Source organism: Arachis ipaensis, chromosome B05, assembly GCF_000816755.2.
Source record: "Arachis ipaensis cultivar K30076 chromosome B05, Araip1.1, whole genome shotgun sequence".
In the NCBI taxonomy this organism is placed as follows: Eukaryota; Viridiplantae; Streptophyta; class Magnoliopsida; order Fabales; family Fabaceae; genus Arachis; species Arachis ipaensis.
Window position 1 is genome coordinate 112,475,346 of NC_029789.2, and position 8,421 is coordinate 112,483,766.

The 8,421-nt window shown below is 34.9% G+C and overlaps 1 pseudogene; it reads left to right on the top strand.

The window, feature by feature from the left end:
- LOC107640891 overlaps positions 4,867-8,421 on the top strand; it is a 13,896-nt pseudogene continuing 10,341 nt past the window's right edge.

The window sequence follows — 8,421 nt, forward strand, 5'->3', positions numbered from 1 at the left end:
CAAAGTGATTTGCCATAACTGCAAGGAGGCTGGACATCTCAAATACAAGTGTCCGAAACTCAAGAAGGAAGACAAAGGAAAGAAAGAAAAGAAAATAATGCTCATGGCATCTTGGGAGGATCTTGAAAACAATTCGGATAAGGAAGAAGACTCCGAATGTGAAGCTCAAATATGCTTTATGGCTGGTGAGGATCAACTTGATGAGGTAAATTACTATGACCTATCCATAGATGACTTACATGTTATCATAGACAATCTCACCCTAAATTCTGAAAAATTAATGAACAAATACAATAAATGCAAATCTGAAAAAGAAATGTTGAAAGCTGAAAATGATTTTTTGAAAGAAAAGGTGAAGAAAATCAAATGTGCTTTGGATATTATTGAAGAAAATAGATTTCTAAAATCTAAACTTAAGAAACTAAAAGGAAAGCACATTATGGACCCTTCTCAAGAGCTTATTGCTGAAAATAAAAGATTAAATAAAATGATTAAAAGATTGAATAGTGATTTAGCAAAATTTGCTCATAGTTCTAGTAACTTGGATAGATTACTTGCAAATCAAAGACCATTGTTTGAAAAATCTGGGTTAGGATATGTGACAAAAGATAATGCAGTTTTTGACAGTTCTTCAACAAAATTCATGGCCTCTTCTTCAAAAACAAAATCCATCATAAACAAATCCGGTCTGAGACATGTTCCCACCTATGAAGTGGAATTTGAAAAATCTTGCTTTGAGGAAACTACATCATCCATAAGAACCAAACCTATATCAAGCAAGTCAGGTCCAGGATATATTTCAAACAATGAGGTTACTTTAAAAAATCCACAGTTTCACAAAAGAACATCTGATTCAAGAAGCCCATATGGTTTCAAAAATTCTGGTTTGGATGTTCTTGCAAAAAGAAACAATAATAACAAAAAAAAATTGTTATGAGAAATGTCTAGTTTTCAAAAATAAAAAAACCTCAATCTACTAATCATTTCCAGCATCAAAACTTAAATCAAATTCAGCAACATGCATCAGAAAATTATTGTCTAAATTGTAAGAAAATCCTTCACTCTTACTTACATTGCTTCATTGAAAAAAGAAAAGTAGGAAACCAAACTTACAATGTTGTTTGTGATTTTAATACACCTGGGCAACCAAGGTAGATTAACATCAAAGAATCCAAATTAATTTGGATACCTAAAGTTACTTGAGATCTTATGCAGATTTGCCTAGCATCCAAGAAGAAGAAAGATATGTGGTACTTGGATAGTGAATGCTCTAGGAACATGATTGGAAGGTCAACTTTCTTCATAAAACTCAACAAGTATGATGGAGGGTTTGTGACCTTTGGAGATGATAGAAAAGGTAAAATCGTTGTTGTTAGAAAAGTAGGTAACAATCATTCTACTTTCATTGATGATGTCTTTTTGGTTAATAGTTTAAGGCATAATCTTTTGAGCATAAGTCAATTGTGTAATTTGGGTTACTTGGTGATATTCAAAAGATTGGAATGTTGTGTTGAGAGTGAAAAAATAAATGATGTATTGTTTATTGCTAAGCGTTGTGATAATGTGTATGGACTTACTCTTGATGAACTAAAGGATCAAAATGTAGCTTGTTTTCATTCTAAAGAATTTAAAAAGTGGCTATGGCACAAGAGATTGGGTCATGCTAGCATGTTTCAAATAAACAAGCTTGTCAAGAAAGGAGGTCTTCCTTTGATAAAATTTGACAAAGACATCACGTGCGATGCTTGTCAAATGGAAAAATAAAAAAGAACTCATTTAAATCAAAGGAAGACATCTCTACTAAAAGACCACTTGAATTGATACATATTGATTTATTTGGTCCAACAAGAACTCAAAGTTTAGGTGGTAAACATTATGGTTTAGTAATTGTGGATGACTACACAAGGTTTGGTTGGGTTTTATTTCTTGCACACAAAAATGAAGCCTTTTTGGCTTTTCAGATTTTTAGCAAAAAAATTCAAAATGAAAAGGACTTAAAGATTGCCTCAATAAGAAGTGATCATGGAACTGAATTTGAAATCCAATAATTTAAATTCTTTTGTGAGAAATTTGGAATATCACACAATTTCTCTTGAACAAGAACACCACAACAAAATGGTGTTGTTGAAAGAAGAAACATAAGTATTCAAGAAATGACAAGAGCTATGCTTTGTGAAAGTAATGTTCCAAAATTCTTTTAGGTTGAAGTTGTTAACGCGGCTTGCCACATTTTGAATAGAACAATTATAAGAAAATTCTTGAAGAAAACTCCTTATGAACTTCGGAAGGGTCACCCACTAAACTTGAATTACTTACATATTTTTGGATGCAAATGTTTTGTCCTAAATAACAAAGAAAATCTAGAAAAATTTGATCCAAAAGCATATGAATGTTTATTTGTAGGATATTCCACAACAAGCAAAGCCTATAGAGTTTATCATCAAGATGCTAGAATTATAGAGGAGTCCATACATGTTATCTTTTGTGACACTAACTTGGTTCAAAGTATCTTGGAGGATTGTGATATAGGAAATCAAGCTCAGGGCAAAGAAGTAGAATCACAAAATCAAGAGAAAGAAAATTCTGGCCCATCTGAATCTGATAAAGCTGCTGTAGGAGATTCTGCATTAGACAATTCTATTTTGTCTCATGAATCTGACAAAACTTCTAACAATACAACTCTTTGGATCCAACAGTAACTGAATCTGTTTCTAAGTCTTCTAGCCCCCGTGAATGGAAATTCTTAAAGAATTATCCTCAAGAATTTGTCATTAGGAATGTTTCTTACGGTGTCAAGACACGTTCCTCCACAAGAAAAGCAAATGAAGAAATAAATTTGGCTTTTCTCTCTCAAATTGAGCCTGAAAATATTCATGAAGCTCTCAATGACCCTTCGTTGGTAAAGGCTATGGAGGAAGAGCTCGGTGAATTTGAAAAGAACCAAGTTTGGACACTTATTCCAAAGCCAATTAGAAAGAAAGTGACTGGCATCAAGTGGATATTTAGGAACAGATTAGGAAAGGATGGTAGCATTGCTAGAAACAAAGTAAGACTAGTGGCACAAGAATATAATCAAGAGAAAGGGATAGACTTTGATGAATCCTTTGCATCTGTTGCCCGAATGGAAGCCATAAGACTTCTTCTAGCCTATGCTTCTCATTGTGGTTTCAAATTGTATCAAATGGATGTAAAATGTGCATTTCTAAATAGTGTAATAGATAGAGAAGTGTATGTGGCACAACCACCTGGTTTTGAAAATAAGAAATTTCCTAATTCTATTTTCAAACTCTCAAAAGCCCTTTTATGGGTTGAGACAAGCTCCTAGAGCTTGGTATGAAAAACTTAGCTCTTTTCTTTTGAAAAATGGATTTCAAAGAGGCACCACTGACACTACTCTATTTATTAAAAATTCTAATGATTCTTTCATTTGTGTCCAAATTTATGTTGATGACATTATTTTTGGATCAGCAAATGAGACCCTTTATACTGAATTTGTACAACTCATGGCAAGTAAATTTGACATAAGTATGGTGGGTGAACTTAATTTCTTCATTGGGCTTCAAATTAAGCAAACTGAAAATAGAATTTTTATTCATCAAGAGAAGTATACCAAGGAACTAGTTAAGAAATTTGGTATGAATGCCAAACCCATGGGAACACCCATGCACCCTAACTCAAAATTAGAAAAGGGCAAAACTGAAAAAGATGTTGATAAGACTAGGTATAGAGGAATGATTAGATCTCTTATGTACTTAACTTTCTCTAGGCCCGATATTATGCAAAGTGTTGGAATGTGTTCAAGATTCCAATCAAAACCTAAAGAATCACATCTTTTAGCAGTTAAAAGAATTATTAGATATGTTCATGGCACATTCAATTTTGGTTTATGGTACCCTAAGATTGCTGAGTTTTCTGCAATTGGTTATTGTGATGCAGAATTTGCTGGAGATAGAGTATATAGAAGGAGTACATCAGGCATATGCTACTTTCTTAGGAAGTCTCTAAATGTCTGGTCAAGTAAGAAGCAGTCCACAGTGGCATTATCCACTGCAGAGGCTGAGTATATCACTGCTTGTTCATGTTGCTCTCAGCTTATTTAGTTGAAAACCCAACTTGCTGATTATAAATTAAATGCTAAGAATATTCTCTTGCTATGTGACAATATGAGTGCCATAAATATTTCCAAAAATTCAATCTTACACTCTAGAACTAAATATTTTGAGGTGAGACTTCACTCAATAAGAGAACATGTTTAAAAAGGAAATATTAGCATTCAATTTGTTAAATCAGAAGATCAATTAGCAGATATTTTCACCAAACCTCTATCTGAAGACAGATTTTGCAAGCTTAGGACTAATCTAGGGATTTTAAGTCATGATTCATTATTTGCGCATTGCTGATGTATTTGTTGAAGTTTTTGTCTCTCAGGTATGGATGAGACAATTCTAGGAAAATGAAGAACCATCTCTCTGAACATCTTTTTCTGGGCTCATTTGCACTATTTAAATCTTTTGGGCCAACCCTTCAGTTTAGAGTTACGTTGGTCCAATAGATTTCCTTAAACACTACCATCTCTGGGTCCAATGAGTGTTACATTATCCATGTGATATTTTGTGCTTTGTCTTTTAGTGAAAAAGTTTCTTTTAAATATGTTTTGTTTTATTTGTTAATAAAATCAAATCACCTTTTTCGTGATGTCAAGTCTTTTCAAGGTCTAGTCATAAGTGATGCAGTTGCATGTTTCAAGAAACCTTCTTTCTTGGTGCAGTTACCAAACTTCTTTCTTCATAACTCCTTCCACCACCTCTTCGGTTCTTTCCCACTACCATTAGTGTTTTGTTTCATTCGAAACCTGGGTTCACTCAAATGAGGAAGAAAATCGTGATCCAAAAGAGTCCAAGGGTAAAAATCCTCAAACTTCCAGAGAAACCTAGACCCTCTACTCGCTCCAAAGATCAGACTTTTACACCTTCTTCATCTCTTCCTACCTCTCTTCCTCGCATAGACCCTATGGCTCAAATGAAAAACACTTCAAGGTTTCCTTCTTCTTCCAAGCCGATAGCACTACCAAGTGCTCCATCCAAGCCAAGCACCTCGAAAGAGAAGCGCCCTGCTGCTGAGGAACTTGTGCCTAAACCTTCTCGTCCTAAGCCTAAGTCTGCTCCTACTCATCCTCAAAGAGGTAACCCTCGCATCCCTCTAAAATCAGTTAAAGAGCCTTCCGTTGATCTTTTTGCATACAAATCACATTTCATGACCTCCCACTATGTGTGTGAACACATCTCTTTGATTGATGGCATCACTCCAACTCACAAAGCTCTTGGTTACACTCGTGCTCAGTTGCATTGCATAGTGAACCATATCATCCTTCCTCAGAGTGGCTCATATCAATGGGTGTCTGATAAACCCATATTTCATGAGTTCTTTTGTGCTTAATTTGAGTGATTTATTCAATCTTCCACCTACTTATTCATATTAACTGCATGGTTTTACTTTCCCTTCCTTATTATGTCATATTGTGAAAAACATGTTTTTCTAAGCTTTAAAAATTAATTATTTTAATTACCTTTATTTCCATTCGATGCCGTGATTAGTGTGTTGCGTAGTTTCAGATTTTCTAAGGCAGAATGACTTAAAGGATGGAAAAGAAAACATACAAAAATGGAAGGAGAAAGCAAAACGGAGCTTTAAAGGAAACTGGTATTCACGCGATTGCATGGACGACGTGATCGCGTGCCAGAAGCGAAGATGCAGCGACGCGGCCGCATGACTGACGCGACCGCGCGACATAAGCAGAACGCATACGACGTGGACGCGTGACTGACGCGACCGCGTGGCAAGGAAAAGCTCCGAATGACGCGACCGCGTGACCCACGCGGACACGTACAGAGGCCACGTATCAGAATTTACAGAATACGCCCCCAGCGATTTCTGAAGCCCTTTTTGGCCCAGATCCAAGTACAGACAGCATAGACCAGAGGTTATAAAGTGTGGGAATGCACCCATTCAAAGGGAGCTCGCATATTTTATTTTTCAATGATTTAGATTTAGTTGAGAGGGAGATCTTCTCCTCTCTCTCTTAGGATTTAGGATTTCTTCTCGCTTTAAGAGTGACTCTCAATCCAGGTTTTATATTTCTTTGCTTTAAACTTCCCTTTTACTTTATTTATTTATTTCAATATCTGAGTTGGCTATTTACCTTTATAATTGAATCTATGAATTCTTCTATGTTACAGACTGTTATTTGAATTAATGATAATTGAGGTATTTTCAGTTTATGATTGTTCTCTTTGATTTAAGTTACCATTGCTTCCCATCTAAGGACATTTTTATTATTCCAGCAATTTTACTTTTTTCCCTTTTGGTCCTGGTTAAGAATTCAGTAACTCAACAGTTATTAAACTCAACATAATTGATAATCGTTATCTTGCTAATTGAGCTGAACTTAAGTAATCCCAACCTTTTCTTAGGAAATAAATAGGATTCAAAGGTCAATTTAATTAGTCCCTTGACTTTCCTTTGCCCTAGTAAAGGTTGACCAAGTGGAGTTTAGATTTAACTTTCATTATAGTTGAGAGAGATAACTACGTTGGACCTCCAACTTCTCTTACCTTGCCAAAAGTCTGCTTTATAGTATTTATTTATTTTAATTGCCATTTACTTTACTTGTCAATTAAATTACTTTCTTCTCATCTTCTAAACCCCGATTACAACCTTTATAGCCAATAATAAGAACATACCTCCTCGCAGTTCCTTGAGAAGACGACTCGAGGTTTGAATACTTGGTTAACAATTTTTAAAGGGGTTTGTTACTTGTGACACCCAAAACGTTTGTACGAAGGGATTTTTGTCGGTGTAGAGACTATATCTACAACGCGACTGTTTTTATGACATTCTTTACTGGCAAAAATCCTAACGTCAGTGTCCTTCTGTGATACTTTGATTTTGTATGCTATTCTCACAAAAACTGAAATCTCTTTTGCATATTTAATGGTAAGGTATATGTTTGACTGCATTAGAAGTGAAAAAGATAAAGCTCTTCCTTATGGCATGTTCTTAACCTATATTTTTTAACATTTTGGTATTGTCTTGTCAAATGAGACATATAAAAATAGACATTCATATCTAAAAGGAGGTGGTTCAGTGAAACAACAGAAAAAGGGACCAACTATGAACCAGACGAACCCTCTCCTCCATCTGCCTCTGGGACTTCAGCTTCCATTGGACACAAATCACTCTTATATGGAGTGGTAAAAGATGTAGTTCAGGAATTTGTATCTCAATCCAACCATCTAATTGCAATGAACAAATAACAGAAGAAATTTGCTGCCAAGCATGAAAACTTAAAAAATCCAGAGATAGAGTGACAGTTTTCATGAAGTTTATTGACAATCTCCAAGAGGATGAAACCATGGCCACTGACCCTGAAGATCATGCTGATTCTGATGATGAGGATGGTTTGGATGCCTAAAGATACCTCTTCTATTGCTAATTTCTATGCTGTTTTATTTTGAAAATTGTCTCATAGAACAATTGTATTTTGTGTTTGGACTTCCTAGTTGTCTCGGATGACTGTAAACTGATTAACAACTGTTAATTTTGTTTTTTACTTTTCTAATTATATGGACTATATCTTAACTGTTTGCTACAGGATTGGAAGTTGGTTGCATTTCCTCCCTTGATGACAAAAGGGGGAGTAGTATTAGCATTATGTTTGTATGCTAATTTTATGTTTGTATGCTCATTTTTGTTGCTCTGTTTTGTTATGTTTTGGGGATGACTGGTCTTGCTATTTTTTGTACATTTTTTTGCTCTATTTCATGAGCTGTTGAAATTGTTTAAAAATCTTGCTGAATGCTTCATCCATGGACAACAAATTGTATATAGTATATTGTTGTGTTCCCTATGTGAATATGTAAACAATAAACAAACGAAGAGCACAAATTCAGGGGGAGCAACATTTGGAAAGGAAAGGGGGAGCAATTCAAAAGCAAGTAACATCACCTAAAGGGAAGTACCTTAACCTTATTAAAATTCAATCCCTTTGATCAATTTCACAATTATGTTTGTCATCAATGGGGAGATTGTTGAGTTATGTATATAACTAATTTTAAATTGATGATGACAAATATTATTTTATTGGGTTAAATACCCAATTAGTTTTTATCATTTTTTATTAAGTGTTGCATGCCAAAATCAGAGAAGCAGCAACCCCCATGGAACGAAACAAAAACAAGAATGTTGATGGGTTTTATAACTCTAAAATCCCGAAGAAATTAAAAAAAGAAAACAGATGGGCTGAATGAAAAATATCCAACCCAAGTCCAATAAGATTCCACCAAGCTGAAGGCTTCCAAAGCCAATACTCACATGTTTGCTTCGGTCAGAGAGAGAGAGAGAGAGAGAGAGAGAGAGAGAGAG